The sequence below is a fragment of the Apodemus sylvaticus genome, chromosome 5 (genome assembly GCF_947179515.1).
Source record: "Apodemus sylvaticus chromosome 5, mApoSyl1.1, whole genome shotgun sequence".
NCBI lineage: Eukaryota > Metazoa > Chordata > Mammalia > Rodentia > Muridae > Apodemus > Apodemus sylvaticus.
The window spans coordinates 122,071,642-122,096,379 of NC_067476.1; positions in this window are offsets into that span (position 1 = coordinate 122,071,642).

A 24,738-nucleotide genomic window follows, 5' to 3' on the forward strand; every position below is an offset into this window, starting at 1 on the left:
ATCCAGATCATGGGTCATTTTTTTTCAAATTTTACCATCTCTCTCTGTACTGGTATGTGACAAGAAATACAAGCAAGTTAAAACAGGGCATCTACTAAACTATGGCAACTCTTGTCACATTTGGATGTAGGCAGTGAGGAATTTTCCTTAGGAATTTTAACCTTTGAGGAAGCTTGCCCTTCAAAGTCATTATCTTAAAAGTGATTCCTTCTCAAATCTTGTGCTATTCTAGCTCATATCAAGCTACATTTTAAAAATCTCATCCATATGTTTCTTTATTTAGACACTGGCTTTTGAAATGAAAGTTTCCTTCAGTTTAAAAATAATTCTCCTGTACTGCACAGCAAGCAAAAATATCCAATCTCAGTGGAGTTTGTTTTGCTAAGCTGGTGACCCTGAGACTGCAGCCACTTGTTATCAGAATGTTAAGTTCTACACCATTCCGAACAACAATATGACATTGCAGAAAAGCTCAATAATGATAATAATAGTTTCCAAACATGTTTGCAATATGCGCCAACACAGAAGGCAGTGAGGAAAACACAAGTATGCTTGCTCCTTTCAATAGCCAGTTGCTAAAGAAACATTTGTGAAGTCCAACCCTTGAAATGTACTTCTATATGCTAAAATTATAATTTATTAGAGTCCAACAGATCTCAAGAAAATGATGGTATTTCCATCATCTGGCTGACAAACCACTAGCTCTGCTGTATATCATAATCATACAATTAAGTCCTATCCTAATGCTCATAAATTTGCTATTGGGAGTTAATTGAATGTACAGGGTGAAGCATGTTGGTTATGCTTCTATTTGTTAGAGATTATAGTGCTATAATAGCAGTGAATTTGTTGGGGAAGCAGAAGACCGACATTCTTACTAGATAAATTATGGAATGGGCCAGAAAAACATGTTATCTTCCTCTCTGCCTCTGGATTAGCAACATATAATCCAAGAGGATGAGGTAATGCCTGTGTTTAGATGGAGTAAACAATAAGCCAAGAATGGGCCTGGCACAAATAAATAACAATAAAATAATAAGCATTAGTCACAAACCATATGGCTATCAGTTCCACAAAATTTCTGGAATAAGGATCAGCTTTGGCACTGGCCTGTTCTGCTGCTCCCAGATCACAGCCTCCAGATATTGTTGCTGTTTCTTGTGATTAAGAAATTTAGCATTTAATTCTCAACTCATTCATTTGTAAGCTATGGTCCCAACGTGCACACTCCAGTGTTAGTGTAAAAGTGAAAACACAGGATGATCAAATCACTTGACATGGGTCACATATCTTAGGGAACTCTAACTGAACTAATCAAACAATTTGCTCACTGTGATAGGCATTTTGGTGAAGTGGCTTGCAGACCAGTGGAAAAGAAGACAGGGAACCTGTGGAGGGGTTTCAGAGACTTTCAATTAATATTGTGAAGTAACAATAGACAGGCATCATTCAACTTAGACACCATGATGGTGTCTATTGAGTGTATGCTATCTCTTGTCATACTGGCTTTTTTCTTTGAAATTCGGACATAGTCAAGCAGTAAGGCAAATAGCTAACACAGTATTACTTCATGAGACAGCATAAACTTCCTTTAGTCAATACTAGTGAAGAATTAATCTGGTGTCTGTCTCACATAGCTCCCCTTGCCTGATTTTGGTAAGCACGGAAAATAATTTCATTTACTGACTCTTCCTTCTGCACAGAAAAATTATTGTCTCCAGTAAGAAAGTATAGTACAATTTAGCTGTTACCCAACTCTTCATATCTCTGGGGGTAGGGTATTCCATACTCCTTAGCATACCAGTATTCACTACTTATAAGAGAATGACCTCAAATATTTTGACATATTTTGAAATGCAAAAGAAGAAAGAAAGAAAGAAAGAAAGAAAGAAAGAAAGAAAGAAAGAAAGAAAGAAAGAAAGAAAGAAAGAAGGAAGGAAGGAAAGAAAGAAGGAAAGAAAGAAAGTATATTTTGAAAGTTCCTAAATTAAATTTGGAAAGATGAAAGATTTTGCTTCTGTGCTTTTGTTTACATGTTGCATTTGTTTTGGAGGGAAGAATCCTCTTTCTTAGACAGGATCATACACTTTAACTCAGACAGATTTGACATTTTCTCTCTATCTTCAAACTCATAGCATTTCTTATGCAATGGTGTCCTAAGTACTAGGACTACAGATTTTAGCCATACAGCAAGTCTCATAAAATGATTTTAATTTGCAGAAAACTGCTACTTATCACCCAACAAATCAGAATGCCTTCAAGATGGATTATGATGTCCTAGAGATCTGTGTCCAGGACACCTTTAAACTTAATGCCGTAAGAGGTTCATAGGAACACATTCATTCATTCATCAACTCACTCACAAAGCACAGTTACAACTTAATTTGGGTCTGGCCCATTTATTTTTCTTTCCGGGGTCATGACTGAATTTATAGCTGAGTTATTCCATCTGTAACCACCTTAGTTACTAGGCTTTAAGCAATATTTCACATTGCTATACTAAGTACCTGAAGCTAGTTCTCACTAAGTTCGAGCATGACCACAAATTAAGGCTTGCTTCCCTTGTCCCGCAGACATCTGTTATTCCTACTCTTCTACTGACCCTTCACTCTACTTTCTGCTTGAATTGTTTTAGAGCCCATTGTTCATCACTGCAGTCATTTTCACAACCTACCTTGAGTTTTATCAATCTATCATAAAAGAGCATCTTATGTCTTAAGGCAAACTTCTGTGTTCTTCCTTCCTGGAAATGTGGAATAGTTTTGGAGAAACTATAGCAGTTATGCCCATCACGCCAGAGTGTCCTATAATGATCTTATTATAAGTCAATGTTCTTCTACAAACTTTCACAATCACCTCAATACAATTTCCATCTGCCTTGTGAGATCATAGTTTTATCTATGCAAATATTGTCTAACCTTTCCAGTTCCAGTGACTAGCATAGTTCCCAGCACATTTTTAACTATAAACACTGGATAACTTAATAATGGCTTACTTTACTCAGGAACCTCAGAGAAATTCCTCATGGTCCACTAATGACATAGGAAAGATCAATTTTCTACTTCCTCTTCCATTTGTTATCTCAAGATTATTGCAGTTGAATGAATTCTCTTTTCTGCTCTTTTAATTTTTTGAGACAGGTTCTCAATCTGTGCAGCCCAAGCTGACCTTTAACTTAGGACAATTCTCTCGCCCCAGCCTCACAAGTACCAACATGATTGGCAGGAGCCACCACATCCAGTTAGTCTTCTTTAATTTTTTGTTAATATTGCCTTACTAAGCATTCACTTCCCTTCTAGTCTTTCAGCTATTCATTCAGAGAGATTTTTATGCCTTTTCTACATCAACATTTATATACCTTCCTTTACTGCTTATTGGAAATGATTTGCTGCATCTCCTCACTGTACCTTAGATTTTTTACTTCCTCAAATATGAAACATAAACTTAATAGTCAGTAGATGTCCTGTCACAAAAACTGTGAATTGTCTGATTTGCAAAGTAAACATTCAGCATTTAACTCTAATGTTAATAGACCTCTTCAGTCTACCTTCTCTTCTAATTCCTTTTCTTTTTACTTTTAAAACAAAATATGTCTTTATTAAGAACCTAGCAGATATTAGTTGCTCTTTGAAGCAATGATAAAATACAAGAAATGCATTATACACTTCTACACACACACACACATGCATGTGTGTGTGTGTGTGTGTGTGTGTGTGTGTATGTGTGTGTAAAGTATCCAGAAAACCATCACTAGGATTCAGACGATGATTTTTAGAGAATATATACCAATACCATGTGAACTGAATTTGTAGAAAGAAATTAAGTTTACTGTATCAGAAAACAACCTCTGTAGTCAGACTCCGTATGTTTGAATCCTAGCTCTGCTTTTTGTTGTATTTCCTTGTGAATGGCACTTAATAATCTAAACCTGTTATCTCAGTTGTTAAGAGGAACAGGAGGGAGGTCGCTGATAAGAACTAACACATAAACAGCTGTCTCTACATGTCAATTACATTCCAAGTACTTCATATCCAAAAACACCTTTTGAAAGCACAACCATAAAAAGATAAAAAAAAAAAAAAGAAGAAGAAAGAAAGAAGTAAAAACTTTACAAAGCAACTGGCTAAGCAATTGCTCCATTTACTGAGACAAAGAACAGGAAGACAAAAGCCAAAGCATCTTTTCCAAAGTCCACAGCTGCTAACCTGCATAGCTAGAATTCAATTCTAAGTAGTATGTCTCTAGAACCTAAACTATCAATAAGCCCTCTTGTTTTGAAGATATTACTTCAAGCTTGTATCTCTCCTGACTTCTGACAAAAGGCTCGGCCTGCCAGAGGTCATCATGGGTACTGAGGTGATAAATCTGAGTCCTCTTTTTTGTGTAGCTCACAAATCAAACCCCATGTAAGAAAGCCGTTGCCAGCTTGGTATAAGCAAAGCCAATGTTTGCATGAAAGAAATTGGGAAGAGATGTTTGGTTGACCCTTGGTTGAGACAGTTCCATTCCCCAAGCTATTAGACCCTATCACAAAGCAACACAATTCTGTATAGCTACTAATTATGAACATTGAACCTCACATTATAAGAGTATTATCAACCCAATACTAGACATTACCCATGTGCAGGCATTATGCTAAGAACTTACACACTTTAGTTGGTTTGTTTGTTTCTTTGTTTGTTTTTGTTTGTTTGCACAATAATGCAGGCCAGTTGACACTAGAGACAGTGGTGGATTGTTCATCAGGAAGCACTTACAAGCAGACTGCATGGCTTCTCATATTAGCTATATCACTTATAGAAGCGAGGACTATGACATTTGCTTTATATATCTCAGTATCTCAGTTAGGTCACCTTCAAATCAGTGATAAGATCGGTGCCTTTTCAACTTCTATTGTCTTCTGCCTGGCTGTTTTTCTTTCCCCCAGTTAACCCTCAGTGACTTCCAAGTGTGCATCTTTATGCTTTCTCCTGCCCTCTCTACTTACATCCTGAGAGAGCTCCTTTGCAGATTTTACTTAACTCATACTGCCCACAGAATAGCCTTCAGCTTGAAATTTCTTTCTTTTTAATATTTTAAACTCATGAAATCAAAGCCTGAACTCATCATTTTGCCCTCATTTTATCAGACTCTCACTTTGTCACTGCCCAAGTGAAAAAGTAGAAGTGGGTCCAGTGATAACCAGTCACGGCTGCTCTTCCACAGGAATGGGGTTTGATTCCCAGAATGAGAATAATGGCTCATAGACATTTTAGAACTCCAGATCCAGGAAATGTGGTTACTTCCTTAGGATGTAACAGTCATTTCACACACAAGATGTACAGGCATACATACCGGCAAAACATCGACACACATAAAATAAAAATAAATCATAAAAAAATTAAAAAGCAGACAAGAGACCCCTACTACATCTAGCACTCTCACAACTTGGTCATATCAACAGGACTTCAGTGTAAAGTCCTAACATCTTCCAAGCAAACATTTACCAGTGTATATCCTTTCTAAACAAGTTTGAAAATAGTTCATCTTATATGTATTACATAGATCATTAAGCGATCTTGAGAACTTTAACAATAAACAAGTTCTTTAATTTTATTTAACCTAACACTTTTCAATATAATATTCACCATCTTCATTGCAAACACCTACAGAAACTTCCTTCTCAATATTACTCTAAGAGGATTTGGTAAAAATAGTGTTTTGTTCCCTTCCCTGCTGTCCCTCTGTAGCAGATACTATTGTATTAATGCCTTCTCAGAGCCTCCAGAGTCTTTATAATTTTAAGTATAACCATGCCACATTGCTTAGCGTTTTTGTACTTGTCTTTATAACCTTTTAACTTTGATTTTCAGAAGATTATCCTTGTGCATGGGAACGTAATCATAGAAAGAGCTAGATAAGCCTCTCAATTTAAGTCTCCTTCAGACAGCTTACCTAACATTTGGCTGGTGGAAAAGACAATTGTGGAATTTACCCAATGGAGCTCATCTGGGATATGACTCAGGCTGGACCCATCCCTGAACTTACACACTTACCTGAGATTTTTGTCCTCTTTGATTTTTGCCTTACTTCTTCACACTTTCTTTTAGAAAGTGTTTCTAATGATCACTTGAATTTTATATCTGCTTTTTGACAACCAATAGCCCAACATCTTACCCAGTGCTAGTGTCATACGCTATTTAGAGCTGACCACTCTATATTCTATTAGGTTGCTCTCTGCCTCCAGCCTTTGTGCTCCATTTCCTCTAGCATGAAATCCTTATTATGGCACCTCAGGCCATCCACCATCCCATCCCGACTGTGGATTTCTTCCCAACTACTCCTGCCTTCACTTTCCAGTGAATGCAACCTCCAGACAAACCATAGAAAATGCTCTCTAAGTATGTAGAAGTCTAGCACCTTATTCACAATATTTGAAAAAAGCTTTCTCTCACAAGATGTTTTGCCTTTTTAAAAATCAGTAGCTTATCTTCAAAATAATTTTAACATTTTCATGGCTTTTGCCTCTATTTGGACTGTCTTGAGTTACTGTTGCCCTCTTCCCTGGGTCTCTCATAGTCCTTTACACATTATAATTGCAGTGTCTTCCTCTTTTCTTTACCTTGTTTAATTTTTCCCAGTAAGTGTGCCGTTATCTAAAAACAAGGATGTTTTCTTTAGATTCTCAATCATTTTCATCCCCACAGAGTCCAATTATCCCCAGCAGATGCTCAGCAAATATCCTTGACAACCGATAAATCACCTGTTCAGTAATCAATGACTCCTGGTGTTGAGACATCCTTGTCATGGTAGTATTACCTGAAAGAACAATTTTATTCCTTAGCTCTCCCTGTGTTCCACATTGCAGGTCACAAATTATCGAAACTGAATCACACAGAGAGACAATATCCAAAAATGTAATATTGTGTGTGTTTAATTGTCATTAGGAGACTCGCTTGCCAAATTTATTTGGACACTTTAAAGAAACTGAACATCAATTTAATTTGGTATAGAATAATTGGATTCTACAGGCTTAGCAATTTAAGAGTTACAGAGTTGAATAGCCAAAGCACATTTATAGAACAGTTTTAATATGGAAGGATGCTTGTGCTTCTTATTATGTCTACTGAAGGGATGGATCAGAACATTCTTGATTTTAGTACTGATAAGCAGGTGGTGCTACTAGCTGATAACCTCAAAATTCTCATCATTTTTGGTTTAACAATGGCTCTGTGAATCTAAATGTCATATGTTCATGCTTCTTGGAGGCAATTTCTTTAAAAAGTAAAATTAGCACTGTCCTCAATGCCCCCTGTACTCAATCTCCATGACTTGAAATGACATTGTAGATTAGTCAGTAACAGAGAGTTTGTGCCAAATCCTATAAGCCTAAAATGAGAAACACATGTATTCTTTCATTATGTTAGCCTTGTTTATGACCTACCTACTAGAAATGTCATCTAGCTCTTATTTGAAGCAAAATCTATCCAGAAGTCTACCCTCTTAGTATCCAACCAGGGTAGACCACATATTGTAAAACAACAAATAAAAAACACTATTCTATTCTTCAAATAAGTGACTTGAACATTCTAATACTAAACTTTCCACGATGTATGTCTTATTTTGGTGAATGTAAAGTAAAATGTTGTTTTATTTATTTTTGTTTTAATGAGGCTAGCTCTGAACAACACTCAGTAAAATGTGGATTTTCTTACTTATACCTAATCCTCATTATATTTGCTCTTTAATCTTTTTCATTCAACATTTTATATCAGTTAGTTTATGCCACCCTATAGCAAAATTAATAACTTAAAACAATCACTTGTTTCTTATAATCCTATGGTTTTACTGTGTAGTTTGGCTGATCCAAGCTAATTACTCTTCATGCTCTTTTCAGTTCTAAGGTAGGCAAACAACTCTGTTGATATAACATGATTTTCTCATGTTTACATCTTACTTGGAACTACTGGTAGACTTGGCTCTGCTCTCCACGCCCATGTTTTATATTTATCTATCATTTGTTCCTAGTAAATAGAAAAAAGCAAAAGCTAAAGAAAATTGTAATGCCCCTTGAAGTCTCAAATTCTGAACAACATGATAGTATTTCTAGCATAGTCTGCTAGTTACTAGAAGCCCAGGCTCTGGAGCTGTAGAAAGCCCTCATGCTAAGAGAAGAGCAGCACACTGTAGATTCAAACAAGTGTGAACTCTTAGAGACATATTTAAAAGCACCCTTTATCTCCTCCAGTTTCTCAAATGTGCTAATGTTCCAAGATGTCTTCAGTTCATGCCTTTCTTGTTCTAAAATTTATGTTTGACATGGTAGTATTTAAGAAACATCTATAGAAAGATGAACTACTTATAACTCTAAATGTATCATCTGTCCAAATAGACAATACTATTGAAGAACTACTCCATGATCTCTATATCTACAATACAGACTTGCCAAATACAAGGAATATCATGCATGCATAAAGAAGTATATAAAATGAACAGTCTATATGCCATAGGAGCTGATTAGTATTATGTGTAACATAAACATGAGTGACTAAAAATTGTCATAAGAGAATGTATATACAAGTCTATTCAATAAATACTTACTAAGTTTGATAGTCTTTGCACCCATCTTTAACTAATTTCATGCTTATAATACCACTTTAAAATGAGAACAGTGAAACTAATGAGTTAGAAAACAGGCCTCCAGTTATTGGATGACAGAGATGGTACTGAGCTTTTGAGACAATCAAAGGCCACTTTCTGTTCAGCACATGCTCTCTCTTATGGTTGCCTTTCTTTGCTTTCATAATCTGCTCCAGCAATGTTCTCTATCTTCATTGCATACAAAAGTCAGTTGTTTCAAAATATGTGGTACTGTTTTCAAAGACGCAATCCATGTATCTAACATATACAACTAACAATAGCAAAAGCAACAGCAACAGCAGTAGTACCCTAGCCTGCTTGCAAATTCCTAGATTCCTTCCCAGTTCTGTTGGGTTACATTATCCAGAAAACTCAGGAGTCTGAATTTTTAAAATCTGGATGGATACTTCTGAAGCATTTGATATCTTTAGCCTAGCTTCTTATCACTATGTATGATATTCAATCCTGTGCATAAGCCCTGGTGACAGGAGATGCCTGAGCTCCTTCTCAGGCTTACTGAGTCAATATGTTCAAATAGCTCTCTGGGCAATTCTGATACACTTAGGATTGGAAAATCACATCTTCCTTCTAAGTAGATGTCGTTATATACTTAATTATATTCCAATGTATGTGAACCAGTAATTATAATGCACATTTTCTCAAAGAAAAGCATAACACATGCAAATTTTCATTCAGAAAAGAATAGCTAGTATTAAAACAGAAGGATTCTTTGTCAGTCTTTGACAAGAGTCGGTTACTTCAGAATTCCAGGATGACAGGATGATTGGTGCCTCATCTACAATTAATGAGGTACTATATCAGAGGGTTTTCTGAGCTGCGAGCAATAGAATGCAACTTTTCTCAGACCTGTGACCTGGAATACGTATCTCAGATGAAGCCAATATGAAACTCTTATCCTTTCTATGGGGATGAATCACATGCTCAAGCATGACCAACTTCAAGATTAAACTCAGAACCTAAGGCACAGAGTACACATCAGTGCTCTCATGCCAAATAAGAAATCACATTCTAATTCTTCTCAAAATTGTCATTTTCAATTTCTGTTAGAACTTTTGAGAAATACTGACCCATCACTAATTGGCCCCTTCAGTCTGAGGGCTAGAACAGAATGAATTAGGTTCAAAAAATATTTCTGTTGCCAACTATCTGGAAACTTTACAAAAAAATACCTCCCTTGATAACTTTTATTGAGAGCTGTCCACAAAGGACAGAGAACCTATGGTTTGGAAAATATTTTTCAACTCAGTTTTTCTTTCAATCCAGATGCCTTCAGTTCCAATTTTCAAAGGAGCTCATAATCTAACTGCAATCACTTGTGGAGTTTTCCTTGAATAAAGTATAACTCTAAAGACTATGCTTGAATTAAAATAATCAGTGCATATCAGAACTTGCTGCTGGAACTGTGATATGTGGGCTAGCAATACTGGCACAACATAAAACTTCTTAGACCCTCAGTCTTTGGCCCTAGCCAAGGTATACATAATCATTTTGCTAGCATGATGAAGGGTCTGTATAATATTAAAGTTCCAAAAATATAGCCATAGAAAACACAGTTTAGCTATTTTGATGTGGTTAAAAAAAAACCACTATATACACACTGAAAACCTAGATATTTTGAAAATTGGAAATGGACCAAAATGTGATCCTTTAATAGTCATAGAGTTCAGATGTGACAAATTGAATGATTGCCTTAACTCAAACTACCTAGAAAACAAGTCTGTAAACAAGAATTAAGTGAATGAGAACCATATGGGGGGGGGATCTTGGAAGAAGCAGGAGTAAAGGATTAGTAAGCATGTTTCCAGATAGATAACAAAGGAAGGTCTGTAATGTAAACATTCTAACAGAATTGACTCAACCTTGGTAAATAATACACTTTTGTAATTTTCTTCAAAGAGTCATTGGCCAGCCCTCTGTATGTATATGGATGACAAACTGCTAACCAAAATGGCTTATCATATCTAAGGACAATTCTATGAAAAAGGGGGCAGCTGTAAAATATCAACAATATGAACAACACCTGAGGACTGAAGCACTGGCTAGAAAAACACATGTGAATGACACCAATAGCATTACTATAGTCTGTTTGTTGAAACCCTAAACCTCAAGATTATTCTATAAAAAGATGTGACACTTGGGTACCATCTAGCTCATGTTGAAATTACATTTCCATCATGCAAAAATGGAGCCAAGTAGCACCTTTAAGAGATCATTCGGGCTAGACTTTCAGGGATTGATTAATAGACTAGTAGGTTTAAAAAAAATATGATTCCAAAACCAAGTTTGGCTAGATGCTAATCCTAATCTCTCACCATGGAATTCACTATATTGCCTTGAGCATCATGAGCTCCATTTATTTATAACATGGTTCCAAGATTTAGTTAAAAGCATCTGGAAGAGCCTGAGAGAGTGTCTTTATAAAAGGTGCTCCAAAAAGCACTTTTGTATGCTTTGTGGACATACAAGAGTGTTTACTTGCTATTCTAGGACATGATGACAGTGAGAACATCACCAGAAAATGAACATGCTGTCAACCCTAACCGTGACTATCATGATGATAAATAACTTTTATTGTTTAAAACTCATCCAACTCATAATAAGACATGTTACAGAAGCCCACACGGACCTTGATATAACATTAAGAGAACAGATGCCAGACAGGTACATCAGTGGCAGAATATTTTATGTATTCAGTGGCAATGAGGATTATTACCAATGCTGTTGGTAATAAGCAAAAGAAATTCATCCTAAGTACCGCCATTTTGTTCTTAAACATAATAGCTGTTCCTAACCACAGTTTCCATTATGCCATTTGTTCTCCAAAATGTAAAGACTCCTCATAACTGAAAGGGAACAAATTGATTTGATTGGTTGGATTGTAAAACCTACATTTTATGTCAGCTGACATAGATCAACCATATAGAGAAAGCCCTTATTTCTAAGCCCAGATTGGTGGAAAATATAACAATAACTTTGCACAAAGTGTTTATGGTTTGTAAGTCTAACTACTCAGTAGCATTCTGGCTGAGTGTCCCAGGTCAGCTCCCAAGTCTGTTCTGCAGGTCTGATCCATCAGTAGTGACTTGATTACAACAATTCTTTGTCATCTGCATTAGCCTTCTGTTTGAGTTGTATTGGATCTAAGCAAACCCCATGACAAAGGTTTAATGTATCTTCTAAAAACATTTGTTAGAGAAGGAATAATTGAACCTAGACATTGAGAAAGTCAGGCATCTTTTCCCATTCAATTTCTGCCTTTTACTTCCCTTGGCGAGTTCACCTGTACTTTGCCTGAACATGGAATCATTATGAAGGCAATTCTAATACCTGGATGCAAAGCTAGGAATAGACTGAGGTTGAACAGTCAAGTCATCATATCCTCATACATGGGGTAGAATCTAGCAGGAGAACTTGACCAAAATTGAGCCATAATCTAATAAATATGTTTGAATATTGGAAAAAAGGATTCTCATACTTCCTTGATGTTACTGACCCCAAGAATGGAATCCAAGAATGTACTCAAATGAGATGGCAGAGGAATGAAAGAGAAACTGAGGTCTGAGTGTGCAAAGCATGAAACCTGATATGAAAGCTAACATTTTAATGATATTTCTTTTCATCACAAGGTAATCAACATGAGGTTCTATTTCTTATGTTTAATTTGTTCTAGGATTTAACTTTTGTTTTTGTTTTTTGCTTTTATATTGCTTATGCTCTTTGTTATGGGATCAACATAATGTACTTTTAGTTCCTTTTCTTATTTTTCTGAACCTTACCCATTTACTTTTACCACTGTAGAAATTCGATGTTTTCCCCCTTCTATTTTGGAAGGCAGGGTGGGGGAGAGTTGAGGTGGCTGTGATTATGTTCTATGTTCAGATCACTTACTGCATAAATCAAATTGAAAATGATTTCTCACCGTTTATGTAAAAGCCAGATGCTCATTCTGAGCCCATAAACTTCACAGTGGATGAAAATGAGGGAAAAGTGAATATGGTTTAGGGAAAGGTGATATTTTTTAGTCCTTAATGTATCAATTTATTTCTTGACTTTGAAAGCTAAAATAACATTTTAAAGAAAATATTCCTAACAGCCAACTCTATTAGGCTGTATCTTATTTTCAAATTATGACAGAAAATTTCTTACAAATAAACTGAAAATAGATTAACTTTGAGAAACAGCAAGAGTGAACTACTGAACAAAACAGTTTAGTATTTTAAGACACATCAAAATGTAGCAATTCATCACCACTGTCAAAAAATATAAATACAACAGGAAATTCCTAAGGGTAAACAATGAAAATACAAATCTGAATTTTCAAAGATTCCTAAAATCTAACTTAGGGTACATGATAGAACTAACATATGTGTGTGCTTCTGAATGTGGGGCAAAACTTCATATACTTCGGTATATGAATTCACCTAACATTTTTATTTCATATTATTATATTCATATAATAACTTCTATTGATTGAGGATTCACCAAACAGACACTTCATATGTCTCCCTTTTTTGAGCTTCATAATTCAATCTGAACATTCCTGGGTAGTGAGAACTACAGTGCTAAGATGTTTTCACATTCCTCAATGGTTCATAATAAATAAACAGTTGAACCTGGAATCTCACCCTAAGCGTCTCTAAGTCAGCAGTCTGGACACTTAGCTACTTTGCACTAATGTTTTTCTTCCCTCTCCATTGCCATACACCTCATCACTGTTAATCAGATTTCTTAAACGTTTGGTAGAATACATAAAATATATAATGTGAAGTTGGAAGGGTAATTTTGGCTCCTATTTTCAAAGATTAGTCTACCATAGGAAGTAGGGTATGGGCAAGCACAGCCACTCATATATGGTGACCAGAAAACGGGGAGGGAGTAGGGATAGTGAATATATTTACACTATACATTCTTTTTATGTTTTGATTCTACCTGGGTCACCAGACAAGATAATGGGATAATGCTTCCTCGATTCAAAGGGCCAACATGCAGGGAGACTCTTCTCTCTAAATGCATCCTCATAGACAGACTTACAAGGTAAACTTACTGATTTCCCTGGAAATGCTTCTTAACATAATCAAATTGAACTATCAACATTAAAAATTGTATTTCATATTTGAAATACCTTTGGATTATTTCAGTGAAGGTTTTAATTCTTACCTTTAAGAACCTTTTCATCTGGAGTGGCCGGGAACTGACGATCAACACTACTCATCAAAGAAACATAACTGTTCCTTCCCTCTTTCAGTCTGCAGAAGTCAATGCATTCTGCAGAATGAAGAGGACCAGAGAAGTCTTCTCTCTTAAGTTGTACTAGCTAATATTGCTTGTGACAGAACTCATCAAGACTTGGCTTTCACTTGGTAGGAATGCAGTATATTGTGGTCGTCAACATTTCGGCTAGCTGCCTTCATTCTTCTTCCTAAATTATAAGCTACACTGCATAAGAACTGCACTTAACAACAACTGAACATACTGTTTTCCTTAGTAGATGTTCCAGACTTACATTGAACATTTATCTTTTCAGACTAGTTCTGCTACAGCTACCTTTTAACATGTGGTATCAATAGTTGAGAGACTCCTTTCATTATATATGAAAGACTTTACAAATCATAGATTAAATTCCCCATATCATAGTGTCCTAGTTAACTTTAACTGTCAACTTGATGTAGTCTTGATTCACATAAGAAGGGAGTTTCAGCAGGGGGATTTTCTAAATATGTTTGGCCCATAGGTCATCAATGTGGGAGTGTCCAGATCACCATGGGTGGCACCATTCTCTAGGAATATGTTCCTGAACTGTATAAATAAACTGGGTAAACAAGAGTCTACATGTGAGCCAGAAAATAATGTTCTTTCATGGTTTCTTATTCAAGTTCTTGCCCTGATATTCTCAATAATGGGTTGTAACCTGGAAGGAGAAGTCAAATAGCCCTTTTCATCCCCTAAATTGTTTTGGTCATGGTGTCTGTTATAACAATAGAAATCAAACCAGTACACTCACTTTTAAGGAGGGATGAAAACAGGCATTTGAAAATGTACAGTAAAAAAATAATTTGTTAGACTTTATAAATAAATTTTTAACCCAAGACATGTTAACGTTATTTTCAAAGCTCGGTTCTTCAGGTTTAGTTGGTTCTACAAGGTTTACATAACTAATTTCTGTGTATTTATTTTCTGGTCTTCCAAAATAGTCTCATTAATGAGAGTGATAGCTATAGAAAAATAGCTTTTTCTGCCCATCAGCTACGTGAATATGAAATAATTTTAAAAAAGGATAAAGAACTCTAGATATTAGCTAGTATTAGACTGTATAAGCCTCGACTTGTCCTTAATGTATATGATGACAATGGGATAAATGCCCTTCCTTTCTATATAAAGAATAGGTTCCCAAAAAGTATTATCATAAAACCTTTAGGACTGTGTATGTTCTTTGAATTCATCATGGAAATCTCGGATGTGGGAACATTTATTTCTTTTATTCAACAATATAAGCCTTTGCTTACACTTAGGCAATTGTTCTTACTTGATTTTTCCATTCTCGCAATTGGCATTTTCTTTAACTTGGATCATACCAACCCTGAAAACAGTTTTTGGAATCTGTGGGTCACACCTGCAATGGGGAAAGAATAAGGGAGAAAGCAGGTATGAGAGTTACCTAAAACATTACTATCTCCTTCCTTCAATTCTATGCTAGTAATTCAAGTTCTGATAAAAAGCACAGCTATATTAAAGATTCTACAAGACTGACTATTCAGAACTACCTGATTGAAGAGAGTTGAGTTGTTGTAGATTCACAGCCAAATTATCTTTACTCTCCTTCAAAAGGCATAATTATCTACCTCTATATATAACCTAACAATATGGTAAAATATTTTGGAGTGGGCTAAAAGACCACTGACCCCAAAGCAAAGAATGTCATAGGAGTTATCCACTGTACTCTCTATACCATTTCCAGTCACATCCCAATGGTCTTATGCTGGAGAGTAGTAGAAACAACATAAATGACCTTGCCCATATACACAATGGAATACTATTCAGCTGTAAGAAAAAAAGTGAAATAATGAAATTTGGAGGTCAAGTGGATGAAACTAGAACATATTATACTGACTGATGTGACCAAAACTTTAAATGACAATAGTCATATATTATTTTTATTTTTGGTTCTTAGCACCAAATTCTTAGACAGTAACATAAAAAACTAGGAAACAGAAATGTGAAATGATCTCTACAGCGAGGAGCCACGGGACATGGGGGCTACAGTGTGGGAAAAATGGGGGTTGTACTGGGGAGGGAAAAGAGAGGAAAATATAAAAAAATGTGGGAGGTGGGAAGAATAAATAATTTCACAGTGATTAAATTTAAAAGTTGACTTGTCTTTCAGTCCGCTTGTCCTCTCCTCACATTAAATAAAGCCTGGTTTCATAATTGATGGAAGATGGTGAAGGTAACCTGCAGTCCAGAAGGAATCACAATGGTTTTCCAAGGTAAAATTGCTTATGGTCTAAACTCTGTAAGTAATGGCTTTCTGAAAAATATAAGACAGCTAAAAGTAAAATGTGTATATGTACATGTGTATGTGTGGTGGGTGAGTAGACCTCCCCCCTTTACTATACTGTAAATAAATACATTTTCCTTTACCAAATGTTTTCCTTATTTCTTAAACAGAAGCAGCAGGTTTATGGTCTAGGTGAGGAACAACACTAAAGGGACAGTTTTTATCACAGTTTTTTAGTAGAACTCATTGCTGGTGATAAAGGTGAAAAGTACGTCCCCCAGCTGAGTTTATTTGATTATTTCTTTTCCTTTAATAGTGCTCCTCCAAGTTTGAAGATACATTTCTGTCTCCCCAAGTTAGCAAACTTTTCTGTTATATGAGTCGGGTTCTCTAAGTACACACAATAGTTGACTCAAAACCATTTTGTTACTTATCTGTCTTTTAACACTGGGCCTGAATGAATGGATTAGGAAATCTGCAAACTGGGTAATTAGTCAAGACAAATATTCCTTACAAAGCTCCATCATCACCGCACTGTGCTCTCAGTTCAACAATTCACTGGACCAAATGTTAAATGAAATTGGCAAGCACCAGTATTCAGTCCACAAACTTGCAGGGTGATGGCATCTGGGTAGCAATGAGCACCTTCTTCCACTTTCCTTCTCTAAAAAAGGAAGTGCTCTTCTTACTCAATTTCCTGCCTGCCTAGAGACTATCAGAAGTCCCAACTTGCTGGAAATATTTCTGAAAGTATTAATATTGATCAAGTCTATAGCCCAGGCATTGGTGTTTGTTTCATGTTTGTCTGTTTGTTTTTTTTACAAGAACTAGGTAGATCTATTAAGAATCCTTCTTTGAGTTAGCAGAGTTTTACATTTTAAATTATGCAGATAATTGTTATTTTAAACTACTGTCCATGCATTCTTGGCAATATTATTTATGTTTGGCCAATTAGCTTTACAGGAATTTTACTATGTATAATGCCCCGTAGCAGAGGATAATAGAAGACTTGAAATAATTCTTGATGCCTAGTCTGATGGAACAAGTTTATTATTTCAGCTACTTAGGAGACCAAGGTAAGAGAATTGTAAATTCAAGGACTGGCTGGGCTATAGAGTAGGTTCAAAGCTGGTCTGAGCAGCAAAGTGAGACTCCATTCCTAAATGAATAAATAAATTAAAAAGAAGTCTGGGTTTAATTTGGGGGATAGAATACTAGCTCGTATATGTGAAGGCCAGGGTTCAATCCCCAGTACTGCAAAGGAAAGAAGGAAGGAAGAGAGGAAGGAAGGAAGGGAGACTGACAGAGAGAGAGGAGGGATAATTAGGGTGAACAGCACATGAATGGTATGCTGCACTGAGTCCAGCAGGTATTAGACTCCATCCTTTAAGAGTCTCCTAGGCATGCAATTAATCTCTGTAGCAATCTGCAGCTCAATGGGGATGATAAGTTTCTACGGGTAGAAGGTCCTTCTTATGTTGTCTACCTCTATTAGAATCACTGACAAATGCGACCCTTTCCATTTGTTGCTTAAGGGATGTAAGCACAACTAAAATACAAGCCAGAAGAGAGTAGCTGCAGCACCTTAGACTGGGTATTATGAATAACAGGGCAGGATAATACATGAAGAGTACTCAAGGCTCAAAAATACACTATGCTAAACCTAAAAGGAGAGACGACTTCCTGTATGCAAGGTGTAGCAACCAACACTCCAGTGAAGAGGAGTGTACATGGAGCTCTGAAACAATGTCATCTTCAGAAAGTGGAGAATTGTTTTAAAAGTAGGAAAAAATAGTGGTGGAGCTATGCTGTTTACATGGATCAACTGTCTGTTACTCTGCAACAAGGCTACATGATGATCAGAGTTACCAGCCTTGCTGTGCGCATGAGCAGAGAACTGGAGAAATGGTACTCTTCTGCTCTGTACCACAGGACTAGACTGGCAGAAATAGGTTGGAATGCAGCCATGTATACACATGATCTGGACTGCTAACCACTAATGTGGATCACGAGCTCTAGCTGAGTCCTTGTAGGCTTGATGCAAGAATTACTGACTTGAAATCACTTAGTACACCTGGCATTCTGTTCAACTCTGGGGGACTATTGAACCTATGACTAAGGTTGAATATCAAAAAGTGTCATAGTTGTCTGTACAAAAGCAATATTTTTTCAGTTATATGATATTGGTGGCTGGTTTGAGTCAACATGGGAGATAAGCTAATACATTAGAGAAGAAATAGGCAATCTGAGTTAGAGACAAGGTCCTTGGGACTGAATTGATCACTAAAAACAGGTCTGGAGAGATGGATCTGCAGTTAAAACCACATACCACTATTGCTGAGGACCTGAGTTCAGTTCCCAGACCCCATTCCAGGCAGCTCACAATCTGTAACTCTAGCTGCAGGAAATCCGACATCCTCTTCTGGCCTTCACACATACCAACACAAAACTGCATCTACATGGGCCCACACAAGCTCTCGCATGTGCACACACACACACACACACACACACTAAAATACTTCTTTTTAAATGACCAAGAAGAGGATAAACTAAAGAAACATAACAGGGAAAAGAAGTAAGTCTCTCCCCTCTAGGGTGTGGTTTAAATCTCTCACTGGTTATGAGGTAGAAGTTTCAAGAGATGACCTATTCTCCATTTTATAAGATATTTTAAATAAATGTCATAATGGATAATTAATCTCACTACAGGTCAAAATGTTTATGACATTTAAGCATAATCCTACTTCTTTCTCATCTATAAACTTGTATTTTTCTGAGAAAATTTTACAAACAAAATTCTAGACCATGTTTGCAGACAAAGTGAGGATCTTGACTTCCCTTCTGTATAGTGAGAATCACTCTGAACTTTAGTTACCTGTTTTCATCCTTTCTACATTTCTTCCTTATCTGCAAACTTGCATGAAGCACCTCATAAACCAATTTTTAATCTTACTAAGAAAAAAGATTTTGGGCAATATTTTTCCCAGTATACCCTTATTTCATCATCTGACCTTGGAAACAGGTTACATATATCCTGTGAGCAATGCAACTCCAAAAGCTGCCCAAACCATATATCTTTGCTATTTTTTACAAATTCTGGCATCATTCTTTCCTAAGCAGTTCTACTTCTTCTGGAGTGTATTCTACTTTCTCTTTAATTTTTCAGATCCTAACATAATTATGTCATTCTTCTTTCCCTCTCCTAACCTCCAAAGCCTCCCATACTCATCTCTTTGCTCTCTTTCAAACCCATGCCTATTTGGGGTTTTGTTTTGTTTTTGCTTGTTTGTTTTTTAGTAGTTTGTACATACATATAAGTATGAGGATTTAGATATATATTCCTAAATACAACTTTCTCCATCTTTGCAATGTTACATATACGTGTGTGTATCAAGGCTGACTGTTTGGTACTGGATAACCAATCAGTGTGCTCATCTCTGGCGAAGTCTAATTCCCCCACTCTCCACACTCCTTTATTGCCTGAAGTTCTTTGTGTAGGGATGACCATTCATGGGCTTTCCCATATACCTTGTCTCAAGTGCATGAATTTGTGTAACTCATTGCCTCCTTTTACGATTACGAACATGTTCTTTTCCTTTGCAAACTCACACTTTACCCTCTGAAATCCATTATGTCATAAATCAAGGTTCTGGCTTTAGCTGAGTAGAAGTTGACTAAGGTTTCCCACACTGACAATGTTGAATTGAAACTCCTGTAACTAGTGTGTCCTGATGAACCCATCACTATATATTTAAGGCACAGTGAATTTGGCCATGAAGAGCATTTTTTTTTTTTGAATAGTAGAGGTCTCAGCCCCCTTAGAACACAACAAAGGATACCTATGGAGAATGAGGCACTTGAGGACAAGTGAACTGTTGCCACATCAACACAAGAAGCATTATGCTGTGTGCAAATGATAAATATACAAGGCAGATGCTGGTGTGGTAGAAAAACTACAAATTATTTGTTCAATATTAAATAAGATACAAGTAATAAGAGCACAATTTTTAAAGGAAGAATATACTGATCAATGAAATAGAAAAATGTTTATAATATAATGGAGAAATATGAACAATAAATTTTAATAGGTATATAGCATTAGAGCAGTATAAAGAAAAATAAGCCTGTTGTGAAGAGAAAACTGCTGGGGGAGTATAACTTTTGGTAGGACAGAGAAGTTCTCATTAAGGACCTGAAACCTAAGCTGAGACCAGAGCTGCATTAAAGAGAATTATAATAAATGTACAGAAGAAGATTCTAACAAGAGTGTCAGATGAAAGTTCAAAGACCTAGAAAAGGGATGCGATGGGTTGGTAGAGAACTGCAGGTCCAGAGGGGCTAAAGCAAAATGAAGCAAGTCTCCTCGTCCACTATCCAAATTTGCCACTCAGAAGTCAAAGAATCAGCACACATGTACTGAAGTTCTGAGTGTAAGTTCAAGTTCAGAATAGACTGTGAAGGGGGGAAAATCACTATTTTGAGAAGGAATCCTCAGAATAGAAAAAACTCAGAGTCACAAAATCAAGTTTCCCTAGTGGAATCAAAACTCAGGAGGCCAGAGAACACTTTGATCTATGTTGGACAGATAAGAGACTTCCCAACACAAAGCTAATTTTTAAAAACCCACTCAACTCAGCTCTCTATTGTAACACTAAAAGCCTCATAATTTAAAACACGGGGTAGAAATAAAGCATGAAGTGGCTCATGGAAAGGACAGCTATGTCACAGAGTAGGAAAGAATCAGTTCAGAGAGGAAAACTCTGTCTTCACTGTTTGTACCTGGGATGTTGTTAATTTACAGTTGTTGAAAATTTGAAAACAATTATAAAATTGATTTTTGTATATAACTGTAGATACATAGTGCCATGCACCTGTGATTTTAAAGCATGTGTTAGACATGAACACAAACACCATGCAATACACTACTATTCTTCAGCAATTAAGTAAATAGAAAGAGTACTTTAGAAACAGCATGGGCCATTTAAACACGATTGGTGGTAGGGGGTGTAGACCATAGTGTACAAATTGATGAGTATTGGGTTACACACTCTGATCTGAACCTCTGCCACTAGGAATCAAGGTATTTTGTCATATAGCATTAAAACATAAGAGTTGACCCTGTTAAAGGACCACAGCCACCATCATTTAAAAGCAGTCTTGTCAGTTGGCAATAAAATACCACAGTATGTCTGTCTGTTGCACCCTGAATGCATCTACAAAAACTTTCAACTAGAAAAAAAGAAAAGAAAAGAAAAAGGAAAAAGAAAGGGGCAGTGAACTGTTTTCTCTGTTTAAAATCAAACCGAAAACAAACTCTAGCATCTTCAAAGTACATGATTTGTATAAAAGGACTAAGAAGCATGCTATCTACAGAGATCCAAACACAAGTGAGTCAGGCTACAGGGAGTACACTCCTCACACTGCTTTCTGAAGTTACTCGGGAGCTGCTTTGTCATTGCTGACACTAAATGAAGTTGCAGAATTCATCTCTAGGTACTAAAGAAGCTGTGATGATAATTCAGCAATAAATCCGGGCTTTTCTCATCCAAAGGTGTATAGTCTAGCGTTGCTTATATTTCTACAAATGATCTCAGTAAACATGGCACTCCGAGCACTAGGAATGTGGGTGTAGGATGAGAGTACAATGCCAGCATATAGTAGTCTCTCATGCTCATAGGGTAGGTGGGTGCCCAACATGGAAGTACTCTTTTATTCTTGCCCCAAGTTCATTAACAGCACCCTCTTTATTAGCTACATTTCCTGTAGACTTCTTCTAACTTGCAAAAGCCTCTGGAAAAGAATCCACATTCTTCTGAGCAGAAAGATAAAGAGTTGAGATGATGAATTCCTTGTCACCAACAAGCCGTGGGTTCAACAATTTGGAACTCTGTTTATGAACATTTCTTTCAACAGTTGTACCAAACCAGCACTTTCCCTGTAGGGGCCTGAGTAACTCCATTGGTACTTTTCCCATTTCCATTTCCATTTCCAGATGTTTCCTCCTAGTTCGTTTTGTGTATTTTGTCTCCAGTTTCTTCAATTAGGTTGTAGTGACTATGCATGTATACTTTCCTTTCCTTTATCAACCTTACAGACTCCTCAGATTCCTGGGGCATTCCTTCTGCCCTATTTAGTGAGGTTGTTTTATGCATTATAATTGAGCACATTTTGTCACATAATTGAATCCATTCTGGCTTTCTCCAACTTCTAAATAGTTTTTTTACATTTGCATATATTAATATTTATTCTTTGCGCTGTAAGTTTCTATGGATTTTTAATATTTATGGAACTTCATGAGCCTACCAGTATATTATAAAACAAAAGAATCCTGTTGCCTAAAAGATCCTGATTTATCACTTCCACACTTTCCTCCACTCTTTCTAGCTCTGACAACCAGTGATACTTTTATCGTTGCTGTGATACTGGCTTTTCTAAAACACTATGTAGTTGGAGTTATGCAACATGTATTCTTTTTGCTAGCTTCCCTACCTAGGAATATATATTTTAAACCCATTCGTGCCTTTACTACTCTCTTCTAAACAATATTCTCTGGTAGAAATAATCTGCAGATTGTTTATCCATTCATGTGTTAAAAGACATTTTAATTGCTTATAGACTTTGGTGATTTTATAATCACAGTGGTCTTGCAAACTGTTTATAATTTTATTGGGATATTATGTTTGAATCATATATGTAAATAGGACCTAGGAGCAAGATGGCTGAATCACTTGGAAAAACTATGTTTGATGCCAAAAGCAGCTGCTGGTCTGTAATGGAAGCACCTATTTGCCATTTGTATTTCCAGCAACAATGGATGAGCATTCTTATTCTTTCTCATTCTTGTCAGTAATTAGTGTCACATCATTGGAGTTTTGTCTTTATAAAGCAATTTACATTAGGTGTAGAGTGATATTTTAGCTCTCTTTTAATTTGAAATTCCCTAGCTACAAATTATGTAGAGAATGTCATGTGCTAACTTGCCATTCTCTGTGATAAAGTGTCTCTTTGGGTAATTGGCCCATTTAAATACGTTTTGTTTCTTTATGAGTTTTCTCAGTTCTTTACACATTTTACCTAAGTTCATTAACAGATATGGTTTTGCAGAAGTTTTTCCCACTCTATGGTTTATGCTTGCATTTATCTTTTTTGTTTTGTTTTGTTTTTTTGCATAACAGAAGTTGCAGCTTATTGCAAATTCCAGAGTATCAGTATTTTTCATCTACTATGCTATTGCTAATTTCTTTAAAAGGCATCACAAAATTTAATAGTCATATACATTTTCTTGACTTATAAATACCTAAGTTACTGTAATGAAGTTTCTAACACAAATAGATTTTCCCCTCACTTCTTTAGTCTGCTTTGACACTTTATTCTCCAATAAATATACATCAGGATTTTTGTGTGTATATATGTTTTCAGATAAGGGATTCCTTTTCCTAATGCAACATTTATCTTTGTACTTTTCCAGATTTCTCTAGATTACCAGTATCATGGCATATACCTTTCTTCATCTTTTCAATTTTTAAAATTTTAATATTTTCTAAATATTAATGTTACTGTTCTCACATAAATGTATCACACAGGTACACAGGTATTGTTAATTTTTATATATGTTTAAATAAAATGCTTTTTTTTAACTTTTGTATGTTTATATATTTTAGATATGTTTTGTATATGTTTTGTTAATTTTTATATATGTTTATGTTGAATGATTTTTTGTTTGCTCATAATGATTAACTGCTTCAGGTGGACTAGATGAAAGATAGGGACTATGGTCACATACACAGCACAAACATAGATATGAGAAATGAATGTAGCTTATGTGTTTGCTACTCAAATTTGCCTAACATTAATGTTAAGTTAAATTAATATTTGCCAAATGTCAACTCAGCTAACATTTGCAGGTCATATAAAATATCATTCTAGTATAAATGCATAATTATTGATCCTTTTAAATAAAATTACACTTAAAATTCTTCAAAAATACTAAAAGCCATTGGAATATAACTTAAAATGTTCAGTTGTAATAGTAATTAAATCATATTATTAACAAAAGTGTAGAGAGAATATCTTGTGTATTATATGGATGTGTCACCTGTCAATTTAAATGTCTATGGACAATGGTTTAGGCAGGAAATAGAGGTAGGACTTCTTGGAGGAGGAAGAATTCTGGGAGAGAGAAGGCAGGAGGGTCACCAAAAGAGAGGTGACCATCAGCCTTTGGACCTGGGAGCACAGAGACTAGGAGGAAGAACCAGATTTCATTACAACATAAAATTGTTTAAAATAAAAACAAGTTAAGGAAGACTGTTATATTTAATTTATTTTTCTTTCTTTTATATCAGCATATAAATTATATCAGCAATTAGCATACACTAATTATACAGAATATCTTGTTTCATCTTGATAATTTTGTACACTTATAGCTAGTGTTGGTTGTCAATTTGACACATATGGAAAGAGGGAACCTCAGTTGAGGACTTGTCTTCATCGGTCATAATATTGATTTTTGTTTGTCTCTGTGCCCATGTTTTTAGATAATCAGTTGAAGAAGATAATCAATTATAGGAAGACCCAGGGGTGAACTGTATTATCCCTAGACT